Raw genomic sequence first — 26,477 nt, 5'->3', positions numbered from 1 at the left:
GCTTTTATCAGAATTCCAGCTTTCACAAGACTGTGTTCACATTTTGCATAGTCATTTAGTTCTTGCTATAAGAGTTATATTCAAAACAAATTGAATGCTATTGATTTTAAAGTGACTTTTTAGAGCTACACCTGCACCAAAAGGCAGAAAATACAGAGTAATCGTTTATTCAACAAATATTTACTGAGTGCATATTATCTAGGCACTGGAGACACAGAAATGTACAAGTTAGGTGTAGACTTTCTTTTAATGAAGGATACGGTCTGTTTGTGTGTGGGGTGGAGGGGCTTAAGTTTACAAAATAACTCACTAAATAAATAAGCAATATGATTTAGGATAATATGAAGAAGTGCTATGAGACGGTGTGCTAGGGAGTGCATAGGACCACTTTAGATGTGGAAAGAAAGCCTCTGTAAGAACTGATTGACCAGAGGAAATGTCCATGGGAAGATCTAGAGGCAGACCTGAAGCAGATCATTCCAGGCAGAGAGAAAAGTCCTAGAAGATCCTGATGCAGGAAGGGAGTTGGTGTGATGTGTCAACAAAAGGCGGCCAGGTGGCTGGAGCAATGAGCTGTGGCGATCGGTTGAAATCAAGTCGGTGGGAAGGTCAACAATGACTGTGATGTGAGAGGAGATGAGAAATGATGATTTGAGTCTGCTGAGCACACACCCAGGAGCTGGTAGCTCGCTTGCAGCGCTTTGTATCCGTGGGCACCAGCTTGCTCTGAGGCAGGGCTGCATCACTCCGCTTCTGCTGAACTGCCTAGCTGCAGAGCGTGCTGTTCTCTGAAAACATCACCTTCATTTCGACTGCACTGCGAGTAGGCGGCAGTGCCATTATGTCAGCCTTTATGAAAAGAAATTATCACCAAAAGGTACAGAGTGCAGGATCTGGGAAATTCCTGCTTTAACTGCCCAGCAGGACTGAAACAAGGAGCCCGGGCCATTTCTGCTTCCTGGTAAGGCTCAGATATGCTCTAAAGCCCAGCGCTCTAACCCCTTCCATTCTGGTGAGGCCCCGAGAATGCAGGAGTCCTGAAGAGTCCAGATTCTTCTCAGTGGCAGACCAAGACACTAGCAACACAAATCTCTGTTCAGAAATGAGGCATCACAGCGCTCATGTTCAAGGTGCAAATAATCTGCCTTTTTAGCTGCAGAAGCCAAAATGTTTCTTTGGTTAGCATTTGGGGAAAGAGATGGGAACGAAATTGTGAGTGCAAACATTGAAGTGTTACAGAAAACGTCTTCCAAAACGGGATTTTTTTTCTCCTGCCCAAGTTTGTAAGACAGTGACAGAGGTAGAGGCAGACTTTTTCTGCATAAATGTTTCCCCTAACCAACGCCTCACGTGTATAGCACACAATACTCTTCAAACAGCATACATGGTAGAGTGAAGCCACAAGGAAAAAATATATTCTTTATTTCTACAGATGTCTTTTACTCTCTGTCACCTGATGTTTACATAAGAACTAAACAGTTTGAAGAGAATTATTTCTCATTTTGAAAAGAATATCACAGAACACATTTTGTGTGTTTGCCATCAGAAGTCTGATTTCCCCTTTTTAGTTTTTCTAATAAGGTAATCACACTGCTGGAATCAAATGATTGTGACTCAGGCTAGATCACACACACACAATACCCAAATTCAACAGAAGCAGGGAAGAGCTTTCAGATGTATCTCTTCCACTGCACAGATGCTGGGAGTCTACAATTCAAGAAGCTGAAGAGAGGATGACCCAAAGCAAAAGATATAAATATGCTCCATTACTGAAGGGACTTGGCTGAAAAACACAAAAGTTCTACCCCCACTGCAGTCAGCTCACATCCTTTTTATACTTTCCTCCTCCGAGACCTCCTCAGCCTAATGCGCGGTTATTGAACTCATCACAGTGGAGCTCTCCATTAGTTTCCAGGGTAATTGTTCTTTATCTAAAATAAAACTTTACAAATTATAAAAAGCATGCAGAGTTCACAGATATTATTCAGTATAACTCTTATGAGTTATAAAGTACTTTATAATTGCTTTTTTGTTAATTATGAGATTAACTTTTTCAAATAAAAGAACAAAGGCAAAATAGCCTGGATGACACTTGACAAATACCAAAAGTGTAAAGCTATTTAGAGGATTTTAACATTCAGGAGAAGGTAATTACCTAGAGATCTGTAATATTAAGGATCAAATATGATGGACATTTACCTTCTGACCAGCAAGAATCTTCAAGCTATTTACTTTTTATTCTGATTATAACATATTATAAATTTGGTTTCTTTAAATTGGAAATGCTGCAAAAGAGAAAGTCAAATCATAAATTTGATTTCCCTTTCTGCTACAGTAAATTCCCATTAATGTGCTACAATAAAGATAGCAAAATAAGTAATGTATTAGTGTACTATCTGGGGAAACAGAGGTAGACGCTGCATCTTTCTTTCATCTACCTGAACCCCTCAATAAAAACAGACAGAGAAACTAAACAGAAAAAGCCAGAAACCAAAGGACCATATCTATAGTGATACTAGGTTCAAGGGAAAAAAAGAAGCTATTAGTTTATTTCGATCATCAAAGTGAACCAATAGATAATAACTGTAAAAGAACTAAGAGTATTTTAAGGGGACTGGACTACCATAAAAATAACCGTTGTAAAAAAAAATACAGCCCTTCTTTTAAAAAAGCAAAAACAATTCTAGAAAGCAAATAAAATAGAAAACTTAGGGAAAGAGGAAAGACTGATAAGATAATATGTATCCAAGAAGTGATTAAAAATATGTATATTTCTGAATTATATACTAATATTAAAAATGAAAGGATAAACCATAACATGTTTTAATGGTTATCTGTAGAGGAATTCAGAGATTAGATTAGAAAAGACCTTGGTAGCAGCTACGCGTCATTATTTATTGTTATTTTTTAAAAAAAATTTACCTATAAACATGTATGGATACATATAAAACAAAATTAAAAAGACATCCCTAAAATTTTAAAATAAAACAAATCAACCCAAATATTTCTCTAGTTTATAGCATAACCACACAGAAATCACCTTTTCCAAGAGCCTTTATAACAAAGTAATTTGATGTCATCTCTAGAGAGACATATCCTAAAGACAAAAGAGGTAGTAAAAATTACCTGTTTTAATTATCATATGATTGCTGGTAACACTGGCGTTTTATTCTGAGAAAATCGTGTATGTAGTATGTGATAAAGTAAATGAGTATGTGATATTCAAATTTCCCAGAGTGGCTGTCAGGTTTCTTGTGGGAGAAAGGAGAAACAGATGTAAAATAGAAGGAACTAAGTAAAAATTCTATAGTGTCGTTTTAATTGTAGTTATCAATATTTATCCTTTAGTATTTTATCTTTAAAAATACAAACATTCAATTCCCTTCCTCTGTCCATCCACTGAAGAGGCCCAGAAATCGTTATGAACTAATAGCAATGAGCACCCCTGGTGTGTAGATTAGATTTTTTAAACATCATTTCCCACTGGAAGAAGCAAGGGTTCTTTGGAATAAGGGCTAATTTCATCACTGAGACATAAAATACACATGGGGAGGGGGGAAGGGTAAGCTGGAACGAAGTGAGAGAGTGGCATGGATATATATACACTACCAAATGTAAAATAGATAGTGGGAAGCAGCCGCATAACACAGGGAGACCAGCTCGGTGCTTTGTGACCACCTAGAGGGGTGAGATAGGGAGGGTGGGAGGGAGGGAGACACAGAGGGAGGAGATGTGGAGATATATGTATACGTATAGCTTATTCACTTTTTTATATAGCAGAAACTAACACACCATTGTAAAGCAATTATACTCCAATAAAGATGGTTTTTTTTTTTCAAAAAAAAAGAAAGTATATTGAGAGATTGTGTTGAAACATTTTAGATGTTTAGTGTATGTTTTCTCTCATTATCACTTACAGTTAGAGCCATCAGCCTAGGGTAGAGAAACTCAAATTTGTCATGCATACTTAAGCATAGAAATTATAAGAAAACTGGAAAGATGAAAGTTCACATTACAGATTAAATATATTTACTGCATATGATTAAAATTGTTAAAGAATGACCATATCTAATTTCAAGTGTTGCCCATCATTCTGCAGTGCTAAAATTCCATCATTCATTCATTTATTGATTTATCCATGAACTGGTGAACATATATGTACTTTCCTATGTATCGAGAGAGTGATTTCAGTGTTAGAGTTTCAGTAATTAATAAGGCATACACTTTATTTTGAATACTGAACAAGAGAGTACTAACAAATAAGCAAATAATTTAAAACAATGTGGTAAATTTATGATAGAGATATGCAGTTTATTAGAAAATAATAGAAAAACATAAATATAACCACTCAGCAAGTGAAGGGAAAACTATGAGGTGTTCCAGGTTTAGAAATATAATAAAGAAAAGGTCTGGGGTGGACATTACGTAGGATAGAGAGAGGGACAGGGATAATGATATGATAACACACAACTCTTTTGTCATCAAAATCGAAATATAGTATAAGTAATTTTATTCAATCTGCTGGGTCATTGTATCAGGGTTGAAAATTTAGATCATTTTCACTAGTCTGTAAATTCTCCATGAGGATAAGTACTGCCTTGGCTTTGCTCATCATGATATGCCCAGCATCTAACACATTTTCCAGCCCATAATATGTGATCAATGAAAAGTTTTTGAATAGAGGTACGGCTGGAGAGAGAGATGAATGAATAAATGTCTAGTTATTTTCAGAAAGACTGCAGTCAGCATTTACAGGCATTAAAATTTGTCCTTCTCTTGGATTATTCCTTACCATAAGGCCCTGGAAGTGACATTTGTTCAGAGAGTTTAAATATTGGGCTGGCTTTTGAAACATTCACAGACATTTTAAGAAATAACCAAGGGGTATCAGCTGCAAACAGCAGCTGAGGCTGAGGAGATGGGCTTCAGGAATCATCAGCAAGGCCTGCCTCTGCAGAGCCCTGACCTTGTTAGCAGACAAACTCTCCAGGGAAACTTTGATACATGCGTTCATTCATTCATTCAACAAACGTCTACCCAGTGCCTACAATGTGCTGGCACCATATAAACACTGGAGATGCAGAAACAGACTTTCACACACACGTGCACGCATATACCTGCCCCTACAGAACATATATTCAAGTCAGAGGAGACAGATAATTAGTGAAACGTATAGTATTTCATCTAGTGATACGTGCTATGGAGAAAAATAAAGGAGAGAAGAGGCAACTAGAGTAATGGTGAACTGTGGCCTCACTGTCTATGGAGGAAGACATAATCTGGGTGTCCAGTGCATCTTGAATACTGATATAACCAGGACATAAGGGCATGAGGTTAGACCTATTGCCTCCAGAAAGTTAGTGATGGGGCTATGAGGGTTTGATTTGGGTGGAGGGAGGTAAAGGTGGAGAAAGGGGGTTGCTTGGACTGTGCATTGCTCACTCGTGCTGGGGTGAGAGGTAGTCTCATCTGGAGCACTGCCAGTTCCTGGGCCACCTCCTGACTCCTTCCAGGCCGATGTGGAGGGCTGGGCCAGCTGGTTATCTCCAGACACGTCCAACGAAGACGTTATATTTACCATAAAACTTAGAGATGTCAGAGAGTCTAAGGAATCATGTACCTCAAGTTAATTAACTATTAGGGCTTTGGGATAATAAAAATAAAATCAGGGCTGTAAGCTTTCAATCAATATAACTAATGCATTGGTCCTTAGATTGGTCTACTTAATAATTATAGGGCTCAGTATTCTCATCACATCTCCATCCTCAAATTTGTTATATGACTTATCTATATATCCAAAGAAATACTGTTAGAAAGAACTGTGTTGAGATGTACTAACATGGACCAGTCTCTTTCAGACCAATGAATTAATTTTATTGATTGAAAGCTTAATGCCACAATTTTATTTTTATTACTCCAAAGCCCTAATAGTTAACTTGACATTCATGATTCCTTCTGATTCTCTAACAGAAGGATAATTATAACATCTTTATTGGAAGAAGACACAGACCTGTGATTCGCGCCTATGGTCAATGCAGGACCGAATGACTTGGCAGGTTTCCCAATGGTGCCAGGATTCCAGGAGACATCAGCTTTTCTATGGATACTGTGGAAACTCATTAAGCAACAAATCAGAGTGCGTGTCCAATCCTCCATGACCCTTTGCCACGTAGACAATAAAAATGGGGTTTATAAACAAAACTTGGACAAAATAGAGTAATAATCATCTGCTTCAAAAATAACAAATGCTAAGAAACTTCTTTTGTGTAAGGCAGAGTAGGGCCCAAATAACTACTTTCCAGATTGGAAGACAAAATTGCACTGTATGGCAAAGTTGGTAGCATCGCAAAACCATTTCAGACCTGCCCCCTTAATGTAGTACATGATAGACAGGTGCGAAATGAGAAATACAGGCAACTCAGGTAACAGCTGACAAATGAAGAAGGGCCCAGCTGGGCTTGAGATTTTTAGAGTTGGTTTGGGAAGAGCTTAAATCTTTGAAAACTGGATAGATGGAGAGAAATGGAGAGGGAATTCCAAATAGGGTGAACATTGTGAGAAGAAACAGGGAGGTGGAAAAGTAAACTGCTTTTCCCAAATTTATTCGTTAAGGGATGGGCGGATTTCAGCAAGACAGCAGTGGGATGGGTGCATAGCATTAGATTCGTGTACAGACAACTACAGAACTCCATGACCTTAAAAAACATGGTAGGGAAACATTCCATCCCCAAAATAGGTTTGCTTCTTTCTTTCTTTTATTTTTTTCTTTTTGCAACATAACCAAATCAAACTTTAGAGCAAGTAAGAGAAAGAACGTTCTCTGCTGTGTTTTGAAAACCCAATTCCCTTTGCGTTCCTTATATCTTTAAATAAAACCAGAGGGAACTGCCATTCTCTCGGATATTGCTAACAAGCCAGTTTAGAAGCTTTCTAAAAAATCTAGAAACAATAAATGCTGGAGAGGGTGTGGAGAAAAGGGAACACTTTTGCACTGCTGGTGGGAATGTGAATTGGTACAGCCACTATGGAGAACAGTATGGAGGTTCCTTAAAAAACTACAAATAGATCTACCATACGACCCAGCAATCCCACTACTGGGCATATACCCCGAGAAAACCATAATTCAAAAAGAGTCATGTACCAAAATGTTCATTGCAGCTCTATTTACAATAGCCCGGAGATGGAAACCACCTAAGTGCCCATCATCGCATGAATGGATAAAGAAGATGTGGCACATATATACAATGGAATATTACTCAGCCATAAAAAGAAACGAAATTGAGCTATTTGTAATGAGGTGGATAGACCTAGAGTCTGTCATACAGAGTGAAGTAAGTCAGAAAAAGAAAGACAAATACCGTATGCTAACACATATATATGGAATTTAAGAAAAAAAAATGTCTTGAAGAACCTAGGGGTAAGACAGGAATAAAGACACAGACCTACTAGAGAATGGACTTGAGGATATGGGGAGGGGGAAGGGTAATAAGCTGTGACAAAGCGAGAGAGAGGCATGGACATATATACACTACCAAACGTAAGGTAGATAGCTAGTGGGAAGCAGCCGCATAGCACAGGGAGATCAGCTCGTCTGGAGGGGTGGGATAGGGAGGTGGGAGGGAGGGAGATGCAGGAGGGAAGAGATGTGGCAGCATGTGTGTATGTGTAATTGATTCACTTTGTTGTAGAGCAGGAGCTCACACACCATTGTAAAGCAATTGTACTCCAATAAAGATGTGAAAAAATAAATAAAAGCAAACAAAATGAAAAAAAAAAAAGAAGCTTTCTAGACAGAATGTTTTCTTTGGGGAGCTTCAGAGCTGCCGCGCTTATGAAGTGTTCAAAACCACTTCCTTCCCCCAGCATTGTGCTTCTGAACGAGGGGCTCAGTATGACTCTCATGCTGGACTTGTTTTCCCCCTCCCAAGAGAGAAAGGAAGGTCTTACAGAACATTTAAACACGTAGAACTCAGTCATTCCTCCAGGAAAATGAGAAACTGCAAACAGTACTCTGACGTACGAAGAAATGTTTTGAAGACTGTAAATGTCTCTGAGGGGGAAGTTGATGAACGGGAACTCGGGTATTATTCACAGTTCTCCTTTGTTCAGGTTTTATGTAACAACTAAAAGCACCCACGAAATTGCAGACACATCTTGTGCAAGGTTTATTTTCAGTGAACATAATGAAAGTCATACTTGGGACTATTGGGAAATCAGAAAACTTCCACTTGTTTTGGTAATTAAAAGACGTGTATCAGAAATTGCAAGAATTGTGCCTGAGTGGGTGAGAGTTTACTGAGCAGGCAGTGGTTAGGCTAGTTCATAAAAGACAACAAAGCAACAACAATACTAATACGAGCACTTACTATGTACTAAGAGTTTGTATACACTATCCCACTTCAAGGTCATACCACCTACTCTTTGAAGGAAGGATTATTATAGGGAAGGTGAGGCTTAAAGAGGCTTAACCAACTTGCCCAAGGATATCAGGGCTAAACAGTGGCAGAGGCAGAATTCAAACCTAAGTGTCTTACTCCAGACTTGGCATGCTTCCCCACTAAGCCCCACCACCTCCCTGCCCACTGATAGTTCTGAAATGAGCAGGAAAGTTCCTAATTCCCTTAATTTCTTGTCTTTTTTGCTTTCTGCATTCTCTTGTCAAGTGACGTTGATGTCTACATGCTTGAGGTAACTGAATGGAGTCTAGAAATTGGTCACCATAAAAGGTCATGGAAGCAACCCCTGGAGGTAATGCAAGGAGTTCTTTCTGGAGATGTCAACATGTGGGGCTGGATAGCTTCTTCCTCAGGACCTGCCCAACACATGAGAGGGTACCCTCTGATGGCTTCCATGTGGCATCCAGTAGAGACCTTTAAAATATCAGGAAGATGTTTCTGAGGCTGCTCCAGGGTTAAATAACTTGGAAGCAGGGACCATAGGCAAGGCTCTCATAGAATTGATGGGCCTGAGCAGAGACTCAGAAACTTTCACTAATGCTTAGTAGAACAGCATTCATCCTGAACAAACAATTTTATCTCTCCCGCTGCCCAAATAGACCTTCAGTAATAAAAAGGACACAGCGCTGTTCCCTGTTCTTGATACAGGAATCTTTAGAGATAATCTTCATGTAATCAGAAGAACTGAAAATACAACAGTGAAAAAATTTTAAGGGACTCTTAGAAGTACTTTTAATTATTTTTTTTACCATATTAATAATGTTAATGTTCAGATATAAAACTAAATAGAGAAAAAATGGAGTGGTAGGAAAAGGTTGTTGATTCTTCAAGTCTATATTTATTGAGCACCTACTGGACGACGGCTGTTATAATCTGTATCATAGAAGATAGGAAAGCAGTATATCCGTAGACTATTTTGACTTAAAAGAATTGAAGATGCATGTATAACATGATATTTTTCAAGGGAAATAGTTACATATTGTCCATACTCTCCACTTTGGCGATTTGGAAACTGCACAGAATCTGACATCCAAATAGCATAAGGACCATATTGCAATTTCTACTACTTCTTCATAAACTTTTAGTTTCCTTCCTTTAGTGGGTTAATACCAGGCTAACTACACTGAAAGCAATGACTCACCTTGCCTTAGGTTACGCACTAGTGTTTATAAATCTCTGAAGGAGTTATATGTTTTAGATAATGGATTTCTGTTCCTTCTGCCTTGCTTTGTATGATCACTTCTGCTATCTCAGCATGATGAATCTTTCCATCTTGTTAGATTTATCAGACAGTGAAGAAACTTGACAGTCTGATGACTCTTTTCGTTCTCCTTTCTCAAGGTTCTCCCTTGAAATGTAATGAATCTGTAATTAAAGCAGCTGCATTTCATAAATAATCCTTTAAGGCTAAAACACAACCATTGTGAGTTTAGTAGTTATTATTGTCCAGAGAGACACTCTACGTAGCACTAAATATTTTAAATTAATATTAATAAATGTGTCTCAGCAATCACAAACTCAGTCCCAAGACTGGTCAAATATGCAGACTGAATAGGCAACTGCTTGCCCTGCAGTGACAGAGGGGCTGGCAAGTACCTGGTGGGTCCATCAAGACACCCATATTTGCTCTCCCTTATGTGAAAATCAAACAGGGAAAATTCTTTTTCTTTTTTCTTTTGTCTTGGGTTTATATGTTCATCCCTACCGAAAGTGTAAACATTGATGATGTGTATACATTTAATATAAGTTGGAAATGCTTTCTTCAAAGCATATTTTAGATTCAGGAACTATAAAGTGAAAATGAAAGGATGGACCATAAGGGAAATGGACACCTAATGTAAGTGGAAAGAGAATTCTTCAAGGGGCTCAACTGCATTGGAGGCCAGTGCAAGCTTTGGCTAATTCAGAGACATGCTCGGAGCTAACTGCAGTAAAACGAAAAGTAAAATAAATTCTGAATAATAATATCCTATCACAGGACTAGACTCTTCATCCGCATACTCTAGTGAACGACTTACGCCCCAATGCCCCATGACTTAATAGTTTCCCAAAATTTTACTCATTTATTCAAGAAACATTTAAGTGTCTAAAATGTATCTTCCAATAGTCTAAGTGCTAGGGTAACAGCTGTGAACAAGATGGACAAAATTCACTCAGGAGATTTACATCCAGCTTTAAAATACCTCCTTTAAATCGAATCTCATTACACCATTTCTTATCATCTAGATCTATCATAGATCTATCCAAAAGCCACAGGGCAGTTTTGCTTACAGATTACAAGTGATCCCTTTCTATGGGCTATTTTCACAAGTAGTGAAATAAATAAAATATTTTATCATTTACAAATATATCTTTGCTCTGAATGAATAAGTGAACCCATTTCTCTGTCCCAGGGCATCGACTTCTCTTGTTAAGAAAGAACAGTCCAATCTCTCTGCACAATTCTACCTCCCATAATAAACATTTAATGCCTTTAAGCAAAGAATGTTATTCTCATTCTGGACTCTAGAAATTAAACAGAAACATTAATGTTATTCCTCTCATTTTCTCTCTGATGTCCTGTGTTGTATCCAAAGCACATTAGTTTGTTGAAAGGGTCAGAACTGAGACACAGGTGTCAGTGTGAATGACTGGGAGGTAAAGAAGAACCTGCAGAATAGCTCTTCATATCAGTTTGAGGTAGGAACCTTGGTTCCATCCACAGTTGTGAAAATGGAATGCTAGGCAGGCAGGCGTTCCTATTCAGGGTAGTTTATTAACAAGAAATAGAGGCTAAGGTCAAGGTCTGTATTTCTACCTGCTAGGCGTATGCCCTAGTGCAATTTGCTTAATATCTCTAAGCCTTAGTTTCCTCACCTGTAAAATGGACACAGTATGTATACTCACTTGTTATGGATTTCAGAGGAAGTATTGTTCTATCCTTATGTTACCAATTTTGCTTGGTCCCTGTAGCCCTAAGAGAAGGCAGTCTTGAATATTTCTACCTCTTCTCTAACACTTTTTCCTTTGCTAATCAATGTACAAAGAAGAATAACATGTCAGCTGAACATGGGGGAAACCTGATATATACTGTCATATCAACCCTGAGAAGTGTCATTGCATTAAAAGAAAAAAAGGAAGTGGTCCGGGCCTCACCTCCCTTCTGCTATCCTAATCACTAAGGAAGGCTTTTATCTTGTTGGCCCAGATAGCAAAACAGACCTTCTAAAGACCTAGCTGGAGGCTTACCTTGTTCTGTACCTTTCTTCCGTTCTCTTTGAAACTATCCATCCTTTAGGAGACTGTATATTTGATGAAGCCATGTGGATTCTTCATGTATAAAGGTCATCTCTGTATGCTCACTTTCTGGACAAATGCCTCAAGATCTAGGTTTGGGGAAAGAGGGAAGCCTCCTTTTTAATGAAACCATAGCCACAGTCTCCAAAGCAACTTTACGCAAAATAGAACCGATGCTGTACTTTGCTTTCATCTGGCACTATGCATCAACGTCTCACCTGTTAAAGAACACAGAGGACAAAAGATTCGTAAATTTCCAAGGAAGAGTGTATAAAGTGTATGTATATGAGTTCAAATTCAAGAATCTAGTCCCTACAAGAACTGGTGAGAGTAGGTGGACCATCAAATTGCAAAGGCAGAAAGCCAGGAAGAGAAAGTCTTGTTACTTAAATGGAGCTGCAAGCTGTGGTCTTGGCACCAGAAACAATGCAAGATCCTAGTTCTTGGGACTTGGGATGGAAAGGAAGAGCAGAATTAGCTGTAAGATTGAGATGTTGGATGAGAGCCCATTTTGAGGAAAGATAACACTAGGCCCAGATACTGAAGAAGCACTGAAAGTCTTAGTGAGGGATTGTTTGACACTTGCTATAGCCATTTAGAGGACAGGAAAAGACCATGAATTTGACAGGGAATTAATTAACACTGATCCAAATTGATTTCAATGTAAAATCCTTCTTACTCAATTCAAATAATCTAGAAAGATTTCATTCAGTGCAGTAGCTTCATTTAAGTAGCCATTAATATCCTATAAAAATATCCCCTTGGGTAGATCAGTGTTAGGATGTCACGTACCTCAAGGGGCCAACCATGAGATGCAATTGGACAAAAGCAGTCAGATGCAGGGAATCTAATAAAGAGCGTTGGGCGAAGAGAAGGGGAGAACTGTAGATCACAGAGCAGCTGCCAGTTGGACAGCAACAAGAGCCTCTTCAGGGTGTGGTTTCTCAAGAAGATCCAAAAACCCAGGTTCTGAGAGTTTTTTAAGTATGGCATTAAACAAGTTTTAATATTGGCAACTAAGTCTAATTTTATAAATTCATGTTAGTGGGAATATCAGTGGTTTCAGCGTGAAGCTGTGGGTTTGTTATAGGACTGAGGAACCATTTTTTTTTAATTCATGGTTCACTAGTCAGTTAGGGTGGAAATCAAATACACTTGGCTTGCCCTTTTCTATCTGACAGAATTTTACCTAAATGACTTCATTAGCTTTTTTTTTTTTTTTTTTTAATGCGTTACGCGGGCCTCTCACTGTTGTGGTCTCTCCCGTTGTGGAGCACAAGCTCCGGACGCGCAGGCTCAGCAGCCATGGCTCATGGGCCCAGCCGCTCCGTGGCATGTGGGATCTTCCCGGACCGGGGCACAAACCCACGTCCCCTGCATCGGCAGGCGGACTCTTAACCACTGTGCCACCAGGGAAGCCCTTCATTAGCTTTTTAATTAACAAGAATGGATATACCACTTAATCAAGTAATTTGAAATATGCTTTGTACCTTATATTATGATCTGTTATTAAAGTTATAACTAGTAAGAGGGAGAAGTTTGAGTGGGAGAGTGAGCAGAGGAAGCAGGTTTGAAGATAAACGAAAAAAGAAGAAAGAGAGAAGCAAGGAGAGAGTGAAAAGGCAGAGCAGACAAATGGTGCTGGAAAGAAACACATCCTGGAAGAGAGAAGCCATTCACACACTGGGAGAGCATATAGAGAGTAGTTAGAGAAATTCTGAATTGATAGCAATTGAGAATTTCACTTTGCTATGTACCTCATTTATTCACTCCCCAATTAATTCAAGTTAATAAAGATAATATTGACTCTCTTTGGATGCCAAACACGGTGTAGCTGAAACAGATGCAGCAGTGAAGAAAAGCAGGCCCACGAGTTCATGGAGTTTACATTTTCATGGGGAAACGGAAATGAGAAGATCAAGACATTAATATCTAATCTGTCAACTGGTAGGAAATGTTATAGAAGGAAAATACCAGGGAAGGACAGGGAGAACTCATAGTTAAGAGATTGCCTCTTTGGGTAGGTAGTCAAGGAAGGCCCCATTTTAGCAGAAATCTTAAGGATGTAAAGGAGCTGCCCATGAAGTTAACACTACATACTTTAAGCCACCTCCATGAGGGCAGACACTGCATCTACTTTGTTCACCTCTGCCTTCTCATCACTCAGCACACAATGATTACTCTGGGAGGGATAGCCAAAATAGCCTTACGCAGTAGGTATTAGTCTCTGGACAGCCATAGCAGGAGATACAGCACATTCCCCCAAACCTGGAAGAGTTCAAGGTCATCATATTCGTCTGTTAGGCTGTCATAGCCACATACCTCAGACTGGGTGGCTTAAACAACAGAAATTTGTTTTCTCACAGTTCTGGAAGCTAAAAGTCCAAGATCAAGGTGCTGTCAGGGTTGGTTTCTAGTGAGATCTCTCTTTCTGGCACGTAGACAGCCACCTTCTCACTGTGCCCTCACATGGCCTTCCCTCTATGTGTATTCAGAGAGAGGTCTCTGGTGTCTCTTCTTCTTTTGTTTTTTTGTTTTTTTTAATTTTATTTATTATTTATTTATGGCTGTGTTGGGTCTTCGTTTCTGTGCGAGGGCTTTCTCTAGTTGCGGCACGCGGGGGCCACTCTTCATCGCGGTGCACGGGCCTCTCACTATCGCGGCCTCTCTTGTTGCAGAGCACAGGCTCCAGACGCGCAGGCTCAGTAGATGTGGCTCACGGGCCCAGTTTCTCCGTGGCATGTGGGATCTTCCCCGACCAGGGCTTGAACCCGTGTCCCCTGCATAGGCAGGCAGACTCTCAACCACTGCACCACCAGGGAAGCCCCTCTTCTTCTTATAAAGACATTGCTTCTATCAGATTATGACCCTATTCTTATGACCTCATTCCACCTCAAATGAGGTTTTCCCTCCCTAAAAAACCTACCTCCAAATACAGTCTCATTGGGGGTTAGGGCTTCAATATATTGACATTGGGGGACTACAATTCCATTCATAATAGCCATTGTATCCAGGGAGTTTCATTAGGCTTCTTTAATCACAAGCAACAGGTAGTGACCGTGATTAATTTAGACAAACTGGAGTGTGCTGAGTGGATGTTAGGGACAAAGCTGCCTTTACTTCAGCCTGGTACCGCTGGTACCCAACTATAGTTGGGCAGTGAATAACCTGTACGATCATAATTCATGGCCTTATTCAAGAGCCTTGGAGAATTGAAGGAAATGAAAAACCAGACTTTGGAAGAACAAAAATCAGAGAATTTCCAGACTTCAAAAGCTGGAAGTAATAGAGTCTCTTCAGTGTGCCGTCTTGAATGACGCCAGTCATTTCAGTCTTTTTAGACCTCCCATCAAGATAAAAGTTTGGAGGCTCTCAAGTCATGCACATCTCTCTTCGTAAAGAGAGGTCAAGAAACTTGATAAACAGTTCTACTGAGTCTTTCTTCATTGGGTCTGGGATGGTGTCCAAAGATAAATCAAAGGGCTGTTACAAGAAACAGGAGGGGGCTTCCCTGGTGGCGCAGTGGTTGAGAGTCCGCCTGCCGATGCAGGGGACATGGGTTCGTGCCCCAGTATGGGAGGATCCCACATGCCGTGGAGCGGCTGGGCCCGTGAGCCATGGACGCTGAGCCTGCGTGTCCGGAGCCTGTGCTCCGCGATGGGAGAGGCCACAACAGTGAGAGGCCCGCGTACTGCAAAAAAGAAAAAAAAAGAAAAAAGAAACAGGAGGAATGGACTCTTGGCAGACAAAGTTGTGACAGCTAAAACTCCTATTCCAGAGGAAAATGAGCCCTGGCGCCAGTGTGTGGGGATTGGAGTTCAAACTCTGCCATGTTCACTGGCTCTGTGACTTTTGTCAAGTTACTTAACTGATCTGTGCCTCATATTCCTCATCTGTAGATGAAAGAAAATTCTAGAATTATCTCATAAAAATGTTGATTTAATTCATAAAAACTTAGAGCAGTGCCTGACAGTCTGTAAGTACTCAAAAAACATTAGCTAATATTATTTTATCTGAGACTTAATGTCCTTATTCATGATCTACTGTATATTCTGCTTTAGAAAGTAATTTCTAAATCATTTGATTACCTGATTATTATTAAACAAATTTGGATTTAAACTGACTGAATTTCTCTCTCTTTCTCTCTCTCTCTCTCTCTCTCTCTCTCTCTCTCTCTCTCACACACACACACACACACACACACACACACACACACACGTACGTGCGCATGCACATGCTCTGATGTACGTCTCCTAAGTTTCTTCCTAAATATATTATTGGAAAATATGCTTATGAAATTGCTCTTCATGAAATTATAGTTGTGAATATTCAAACTCACTCAAAGGCCAGAGATCAAAGCATATGATAAATGCAGTATTTAACAGGCTATGAGGAGGCGCCCAGAGAGTGAAGGTGGGTGTTAGTAATGGTTGTGTAAAATTATTTCTATTCAACATCAGGCAGAGGGAATAAATACAAAGTTAATGAAATATTTACATGACACAAAATTGGGAGGCACTGCAGATGTTGGAAAAGCCTACGAACCAATAGCAATGTAGCCATAAAAAGGAAAATAAAACAAATGAAATTCAACTAAACAACAGTGGAATATTATGATGAAATGAAATGAAATTGAGACAGTAGACTCCTAAATGATAACACTTATTACAGTGCACTTGGCAAAATTTTTTACATCGTCATCTCCACTGCTCAGCCCAAAGTACTAAGAGACATTAACTCATTTAATTAAAAAATTAGTGAGTATGGACTGTGTAGCAGATACAGTGTTGTTCAGGGAGATGCACCAATGAACAGGTCCACATCCTAGCTAGTGATTGCTCAGAGTCTATTTCACCCATCTTTGTACCCCCTAAGGCACAAACCCGGAGAATAGGAGAAGAAAGGAACCAGAGGCCATTTTTCAAGTGATACCTAACTAAAAAAGGAATACTCAAAGTCAAAAGTATCTGAAAGGAAAACTAATAATAACACGTATTCATTCCAACCAGACCCTGCTTTCAGTCCTTGGGTTGCATTCTCACTTCATCCTCAAACAGATGCTGGCACCTTGCCTTGCACTATAGTTAAGGAAGCTAAAGGTGAGTAACTCTTCCAAGAGTACCTAGATTGCTATAGTTAGCAGTGGTGCTGAGATTCAAACCAGGTCTGTCTGATTTGGTCCTTTTAAATCTTCATAGATCATTTTAATTTCTAGGAGGTAGGACACATCTAAGAGGAGCTTTATTTAAATCTGTGAATCTCATGCATTTTTACTGAGCACACAGAGAATTTTCATGCTTGAATTCTTGACTCTTTTAGTTGAAAAAACTGTAAAAAAATTTTCAACTGGCCATCAGCATTAGTGATTATTTCATTGTTAACATTTCTTATTAAGATTTGAGTTAGAATATATCAAACATGCTCACTGCTTCTTTATTCTGAGCTAAACTCTCCTTTGTGAAATATTTATATACATTATCTCAGCTGATGCTTACAGCAACTTTGTAAGGTAGGTAGTGGATAGGGAGGGAGAAGCATTTCCTTATCCTTCTTCTATACTGTTTGTAAACTAAGATTTAAGATTTATCCAAGGGCATATGAAGAAACTTTTTTTTTTTTTTTTGGAATCACCTCCCCACCCCAGCTTACCTGATACATTTTCCTAATCTTGTTTGAGCCCAAAATCACTCCTTCCAGAGAGGTTTATTTTACCTTCCTGTAACTTGTTCATATCTATTTGTAAAAGACAAAGAACTACTTCAAAGACACTGTAAGACTTTCCTGAAGGGTGTATATAAGAATTTGAAGCTAAGTTCTGAAGTACTCCATAAATGCTGAAAAGAACAAACAAGAATAGACCTCAGGAAAATAATCTGAAATCAATGAGCAGAATCGCTCTAGAAATCAATATCACCAAAGGAGACAAATGGCTGAAAACTGAGGACAAATTAGAATTGCACACACAGTGTAACACAGTACGCAAACAGGCAGTGATTCTCAAAGCTGTGTATAAAGAGACATTTGATCATATGTTAGGAAAGTAATAGCCTTTTTCTGCAAAGCTCTGGGGACACCGCATCTGATAGTAGTGTCTCAGGTAATATAACCCTAGCAAGAGTGCAATAGACAGGCAAAAGAAATGATTGGGGAGAAGAAATATTAATTTCCAAGTTAGGCTAAGGAGCTTAATGTGTGTAGGTTGGTGATGTAATGTCAAAGAGACCCATGATTCTGAGCAATAATATCACTTCTCCAAAGAAAAATAGATGTTATTTAGTCTAATTTATGTGGGCTCATAAAAACAAACCAGCGGACCGCTGAGGACTTAAAGAAACTAAAGCCAGATCTGTGCCTCTAAAAAGAGTGTTCAAAATATTAAAAAAATGAAAGTGTATCTTAATTTTTAAATTGGCCTAGTGGCAAAGATTTTTGTTGATTCATTCTTTCAGTGAATTCTTACTGGATAATTGCTATGTGCTAGGCAGTGTATTAGGGGCTGAGGTAGAAAAATGAAGAAACTTTACCGTGAAGAGCTCATTTTTAATTCAAAATGCAATTGCATTAGAGGGTAAAAAAATTGTTGGTTGTAGACAAGGGCAGAAATCTAGAAATTCAGGGAGGCACAGGGTAAGAAATGAGGTTATGCTCAGCGTTGGTGCTGTCATAGCACTTGTCTCCACTCGGCAAAGTCACAGCTAAAGTCCAAGTCTGTCAAAAATATGAAGTCAAGAATTTTCCCCATAGGATTCTGTTTCATTCTTTTACCTACTAGTTTCTTTTGATAAAACGTATCTAGAGAACTTGAGACAACATGTTCGTTAATGATAAGATGTAGTTCTTTCTAATAAGCTCAGCCCTGGCATATCCATTTATGAGAAACCAAAGTGACTTTTTCAACTTCGATTACTGTGAGATGACCACATCAAAGAAAAAAAAATGCAATTGCAAACAAATGCTTTATTAAAAGGTGTTATGTGTCTTAAAATGCACTTATCTGTATTGGGATGAAAATAGGCGCTTTGAGGAAGGGCAAATTTTTTAATGGGGTGGGAAAAAAAGAAATAACACTGTAAAACGAATTTCATGTTTTCTTTCATTTGGCTTTATAACATAAAGTTCCCATGTTATTATACACTTTTCACGAACATTTTAATGGCTGCAGATCACGTCCTGGAGTGCAAGTGATCACACTCTGCCGGCAGAAAGGGTATGGAATAGGCATCATGCCAGGCTCGTGCTGACAGTAAGCCAGGTCACTTTATGTGTGGGCGCCTCCAGAATGTCAACCCCACCAGTGAGCAAAGTCACACTTTCCATAGCCCAGATTTGAGCTCTGCTCACCAAATCCACGCTTTGACTTCCATTGGAAGAAAATCAAGACTTGTCTCTATGTCATGCACTAGGGGTACCTGGTAGCTTCTGTAGCCTGGCTTTGGGCCAGTGACTCATCTGTACTAAAGCTGAAGCAGGTACTCAGAGAGGAGGAGTGGCCATGGCAAGTGGGTACCATCCACACTTCGCCAGCACTAGTGGCATCATCCCACCATGTCCTTCAGACCTGGAGGGGCAGTGTCTCCACTGTCTATAAGCCCTATGGGTTGCCATAATCCTTGCCACACTCATCCTAAAAAGGAGGGAGTAGTTAACAGGTTAATACTATTAACCATATCAATTATCTCTTTAATTGTAATAGTAAGTAACACATATGGCAGGCCCTGTTCTATCTTGCATGCACTAATTCACTTCAACCTTGGACTAACTTTAGGAGGGAAGTGTGATTGTTTCCCATTTTATAGGGAAGGAAACTTAAGGTTTAAGAATAGTTGAGATTTCTAGGAGAAGCTGCTCAACATCACTCAGCAGGGCTGTGAGAGAGCCAATATGGGAATCCAGGCAGTCTAGATATGGAGCCTACCTGCTTTACCATGGTGTTACCTGCACATCAGGGCTTCACCTGTTTAATTAATCCAGTGAGTGGCCAGATCTCCAGTAACAGAGCATATACGATATTGGAGCCAAAAGTCCTCTTTCAGTACCAGTTCATTGAACCAACAACCCATGCTCTTATTAAGAAAGCTCTGACAAGGCCAACATAGCTTCAAATGAGAAACGGACAGAAGAAATGTTTGAAACAATAATGACTGAGAATTTTCTCACACTGAAGTCAGTCACCGGACCACAGTTCCAGAGAGCTGAGAGAACACCAAGACGAATGCCCAAAAACTACATCTAGGAGTATGGTCTTCAAAGTACAGAAATCCAAAGATAAACTCCTGAAAGAAGCCGGGAAAAAACAATTGTGTGTTGAGAAATAAACATAAGATTACATTGAGCTTCTCCTCAGAAACTATTCAATCAAGAAGAGAGTGGAATAAAATATTTAAACTATTCAAAGACTGTAAGCATCTCTTACAACCAAGCTCCATGAAGCAAAGTGTAAACACCATATGTACTTATTGGTGTTTACACTTTTTTTTCTCTTTTACTTATTGAGAACTGTCGGTTCTCAATAAGTTCTCAGCAGACAAATAAAACTCTAAAAAGAACTAACTGGAAGTTTTAAAAAGAAAATATATTAGCTGAAATAGGAAATTCAATAAACAGGCTTAATAATAGAATGGTGGTGACAGGGAAAAAATCATTGATTTTGAAGATAGAGCAATAGAAATTATCTAATTCAAGGAATAATAGTTAAAATGCTTTAAAACATATCAAAGGCTTGAGACAAGTTCAGTAACAAAAGTCTTATCATTCATATTATTGGGATCCTAGAAGGAGAGGAGAAAAGATTGGTGTGGGAAAGAAATATTTCAATAATATCTGAAAACTTCCCACATTTGTTAAAAGGTACTAATTTAGAGATTTCAGAAGTTCATTAAACCTAAATAGGATAAACTCAAAGAATGCCATGCCCAGACACATCACAGTTAAGCCATGGAAATCATAGGCAATGAAAAAATTTTAATTTACTACATGTAAAGGAAAACAGGATGTGACTGAGATAATTGTGACTTTCTTGCCACAGACAGTGGAGGCTAGAAGACGTTGGAACAGCATCTTTAAAACACTGAAGGAATAGAAACAGGTAACCCAGAATTCTTTATCCATCAAAATGTTTTCCAGCAATGAAGGTGAAATAAATACATTATAGATAAAGCAAAACTAAGAATTTGTTGTCAGCAGAACTGCTCTAAAAAATACGTTAAAGGAAGTTCTTCAAGATGAAGGGAAATTATACCAAAGGTAAACTTTTTGAGCTTTAGGAATGAAAAAAGGGCAAGTAGTATAGTAAACACAAAGGAAACTATAAAGAAATATATTTAAAGAAATACATTTAAAATATAAAGAAAATATTTTCTTTCATTTTATTTAAAATATGTATTGTGGATGAAAGGAAAATTATACCACATTGATGTAATTTTCTATGTGTATAGATGAATACATATAAAAACTGTAACATGAGAGTAAAGGAAGCTGAAAACAAGAGTGTGCTTTTTATAACCACAGTACTGTTACCAATTCAGAAAAATTAACTTCGATAAAATGCTTTTATCTAACTTACAGTCCACGTTCTAATTTTCATAATGATATATTTTATATCACTTTCCCTAGAGTACAAGATCAGTTTAAGATCACATGTTACGTTTAGTCACATCTCTTTAATCTCCTGTAATCTGGAAGAATTTCTTATCTTTTCTTTGTATTTCATAACATTGAAGTTTTAAAGTATACAGTACAATTATTTTATAGAACGTGCTTTGATTTCGCTCTATAGCTTCATGATCGAGATTTAAAGTCCACATTCCCAGCTGCTGGAATACTACATAAATTATACTGGGACCTTTAGAGGATGCCCCATTTGAAGGCACCTGTTGTCTGTCTGCTCTTTATTGGGTGTGTTAAATTTGATCATCTAATCAGAGTGTCCTCTAATTTTCCCACTGAATAGTTATTATTTCTGTTTTCTGATAAGCGATGTATAGGAAGACCCTTTGAGATCAGGCAGCTGTTCTGATCTTCATCAAACTTTGTCCCTGTTTTTTTAATGTTCAAGTGATTTATTGTAAACAGGATTACCCTAGCACTCCACCGTACTGGCTGGCCCCCTAGACTTAATACTCATTCATGATTCTTGAAACCTTTGGAATTATAATTTCAAAATAATAACTTTCCAACTCTGCCACTTCCTCCATATTTACCCATCGGCATTCTATTGTAAAAAGAGACATTTGTCTAAACTAACCAGCTAACTAGTTTCTACTGCAGACTCGTAGATTTCTATTTTACGTTTTAAAAAATCTGCTTATTTTCTGGCATAACAAGAAATTCTAGGGTCATCTTGGACCTTCCCCACCCCAGGCCTGGAATTAGCCATTTCTTCGGGAATATCTGGTTCCCGAGGATGGGATATGGTACTTATAAAACAGCATTCAGGTGCTAGATACACTCTTTGCTATATTTACAGGGATTTTGTTTTGCTTTGCTTCTCTATCCTGAGTTTATTTAGCCGAAGCATTGTGTTCAATAGTTACTTGAATTAGTTCCCCCCTCTACCCATTCAATGTGGCTATGTTACTCATTTATAATATAGTTGGGTTTACTTGCCCCTGTTTGCATTCCATCTTAGAATTCCTTCTATCTTTCTAAATTTAATTTTGAATGTTTAGAATATGAACATGATTCCCAAATTATTCAAAAATTATAGTCAGAAAAGTGTTACTCCCTCTGTTTTCTCTTTCTTTTCTCCTTAACCGAATAACATAGGTAACAAATCTTGCAGGGTTCTAGTTATCCATTTTGTGCTATTTTTTACAAAAATAGATTCACTCTGTATGACAGACTCTAGGTCCATCCACAAGTAAAGAGAAAAACAAATACCATATGTTAACAAATACAGTATATACGGAATCTAAAATAAAAATGGTTTTGATGAACATAGGGGCAGGACAGGAATAAAGACACATAGGGAATGGCCTTGAGGACACGGGGAGGGGGAAGGGTAAGCTGGGACGAAGTGAGAGAGTGGCATGGACATATATACACTACCAAATGTAAAACAGATAGCCAGTGGGAAGCAGCCACATAGCACAGGGAGATCAGCTCCGTGCTTTGTGATGACCTAGACGGGTGTGATAAAAAGGGTAGGAGTGAGACGCAAGAGGGAAGGGATATGGTGATATATGTACGCATATAGTGATTCACTTTGTTAGACAGCAGAAACTAACACAACACTGTAAAGCAATTATACTCCAATAAAGATGTTAAAAAACAAAAAATGTAGATTCATGTATGTTATATTTCTCCCTCTTTTGTACGCAAATGGAAAAATGCTATATATAAATGTGCACTTTACTTTTAATATATTACATTATTACAAAATGTATAAAGAACATAAAGAATAAACAATTTCCCTATATATTATGGTTATCACAATGTATTTTGTAAATGAGTTTTTACTCAATTTTTTTCACAGCTGAACAGAACCTTTTGTTCATTCAACAATTCCACTATATTTGGACATTTAAGTGGTTTATAATATTTTGCAGTTACAAATAATGCTTTAATGAATAACCTTGAGCAAAGCCATTTTTGTTGGAGGCGTATCTTTAGAGTTAATTTCTAGAAAAGAGATTGCTGAGTCAAAAGGCAAATGCATACATTGACTTTTAGACATTCCCTTTCATAGTGGTTGTACATTCTTTGAGCAATATATGAGTGACTATTTCATAGAGTGACCACAGCTTCGCCAGCATTGCCAACAGGATATATTGTCAAGCTTTCAAATTTTGTTCAGTATTTCACTTATAAGTAAAGATGAACATCTCTTCATGTATTTAAATATTTAAAGAATCCGTATGTATGTGTGTGTGTCTATACTGTTTGTGTGTATGTCTATATATGATTTCCCATTTTCTTTAGGTTTTTTCTCACGTTTATTAAAATTTCTTCATATACTGAGTATATTACTTTGTATCAGTGATGTATGCTGCAAATGTTCTTCCAGTCTGTCATTTGCCTTTTGATTTTCTTTCTGATGTGCATTTTTCCTATGCAAATTTTAATCTATTTATTATGAATATTTATATGAATTTATATATTTATATATATCATATGAACATAAATCTCTATAAAGTCTAAAATAATCTTATTTTATTGAATATTAATTTTTACATATATTTAGAAAGTTTCCCTACATTCATAAAGGAATTCATGAAGGTTATTTTTTTAATACTTGGACAGTTTTATATTTCACAATTAGAACTCTGATTCATTTAGAGTTTCCTCTGTGTATGTGTTGAGAAAATAGTCTGTTTTATTTTTCAAAATATCTATTAAACTATTCCAACACCATTTACTTAAAAGCCCATCTTTGCTGCGGTGATTTGAGATATTTCTTTGTTATTTGTACTTGGGTTTATATCTGAACTTTCTGTTCTATTCCATACATCTATTTGTTTATTCATGGGCCAGTGACACAAACTCTAATCATAGAGGCTTTGTTGTATGTTTCACATAGTGTAAAAACTACTTCCTCCTCATAACTATTCCTTTTCAGTGGCGTCCTAGCCATCTTTACATGTTTATTTTTCCCATTAACTCAACTAGCTCCAGAGAAAACTCTATGATTCTTTTACTTTTATCACATTGTTTATAAATTAACTTAGGGAGAATTTATATCTTGATGCTGTTGAAATGTTCTGAAGAGCTACTTTTGTTCAATTCTACTTTTTGAAATTTCAGGGCATTTTTTTTTTCCGTTTTTGTTTTTTTGCGGTACACGGGCCTCTCACTGTTGTGGCCTCTCCCGTTGCGGAGCACAGTCTCCAGACGCGCAGGCTCAGCGGCCATGGCTCACGGGCCCAGCCGCTCCGCGGCATGTGGGATCTTCCCAGACCGGGGCACGAACCCGTGTTCCCTGCATCGGCAGGCGGACTCTCAACCACTGCGCCACCAGGGAAGCCCCCAGGGCATTTTATATCTTTCACATATGTTCAGGGTTTTTTAAAAAATAAATTTATTTTATTTTGGGCTGCGTTGGGTCTTTGTTGCTGCACATGGGCTTTCTTTAGTTGCAGTGAGCGGGGGCTACTCTTCGTTGCGGTGCGCTGGTTTCTCATTGCAGTGGCTTCTCTTGTGGAGCGCGAGCTCTAGGCGCAGGGGCTTCAGTGGTTGCAGCACACGGGCTCAGTAGTTGTGGCTTGTGGGCTCTAGAGCGCGGGCTCAGTAGTTGTGGCTTGTGGGCTCTAGAGCGCAGGCTCAGTAATTGTGGCAAACGGGCTTAGTTGCTCTGTAGCATGTGCGATTCTCCAGGACCAGGGATCGAACCCATGCCCCCTGCATTGGAAGGCGGATTCTTAACCACTGCGCCACCAGGGAAGCCCTGATCAGGTGTTTTATGTTAAATGTATTTCTAAGTATTTTTATTATCATAAAAGAGGCTTTCCCTTTTATTATATATTCTCAGATTTTATTTGGTTTTGATGACTTTGAGGAGTATTGGTTGGATGTTTTTAGGATGCACCTCTATTAGAACGGGTTTAATGTTTTTCTCATATTTAGACTCAGATTGTTGGTTTTAGGGAGGAAGATTGAGAGATCGAGTATCTTTTTAATCTCTCCACACCATATCGTATCAACATGAATTACCATTGTAATTCATGATCTCCAGGCTGAGGTACTACAGGTCAGATTTTTCCACTGTCAGTTACTCTTTTGCCCCCTTTCTATAGAATTCTTTCCCTCTTCCCATAGCATACTCTTTGAAAGACAATTATTTAAGAAGCAGGGATTTACACTCCCCCTCCTTGAGCATAGAGTGTCAACACAGATTATTTAGAATTCTTCTGCACACAAGACATGTCTATTCCCTCCCAGTTATTTATTTACTCAATAATTTATACATGTAAGTATGGGGTTATGGATATTTATTTTATACCTTGGGTTATTCTTTTGTTCAATTATCTTTTGCTCAAATTGTTCCACCATTGGGAGCTATTTCAGTTGGCTCCTATGTACCTCTGATATACCCACTATTGTGGGTTTCATTTTTTAGCATTCTGTACTTTCTGGCAGTACAAGATGCTCCAGGCCCATCTTATATTTTCTGGCTCCAGTCCCAGAATCATCCACTTTTCTAAGCCAATTTTCTGATTTTTTTTTTTTTTTTTTGGGCAGGACACTGCTAGAAACCAGGATCTCTCCCTTAGAAACTAGGTGTGTTCATTGCTTTTGGGGTGTCATTGTTTCTTTGTCTGAGTTGACAGACTAAGGAAATCTATAGGCGTGATTCAATTTTTTATTAAGATTTTTTTAGAGCAGTTTAAGATTCACAGCAAAATTAAAAGGAAAGTACAGAGAGTTCCCATATAGCCCTCACCCCTACACATGCACAGCCTTACCCATGATCAACAACCCTCACCAAAGTGGTATTACGTTTGATGAATGTATATTACAATTGACCAGCCTATATTGACACATGATAATCACCTAAAAACCATAGTTTACATTAGGATTCACTCTTGGTGTTGTACATTCTATCAGTTTAGAAAAATGTATAATGACATGTATGCATGGCTATGGTATCACACAGAGTATCTTCCCTGCCCTAAAAACTCTCTGTGCTCTGCCTACTCATCCCTGCCCACACCCCACCCCCTGGCAACCACTGACATTTTTACTGTCTCCACAGTTTTGTTTTCTCCAGAATGTCATATAGTTGTTATCATACAGTATGTAGACTTTTCA

This window comes from Orcinus orca, chromosome 12 (assembly GCF_937001465.1).
Source record: "Orcinus orca chromosome 12, mOrcOrc1.1, whole genome shotgun sequence".
Classification (NCBI taxonomy): Eukaryota; Metazoa; Chordata; class Mammalia; order Artiodactyla; family Delphinidae; genus Orcinus; species Orcinus orca.
This window is presented reverse-complemented; position numbering follows the sequence as displayed.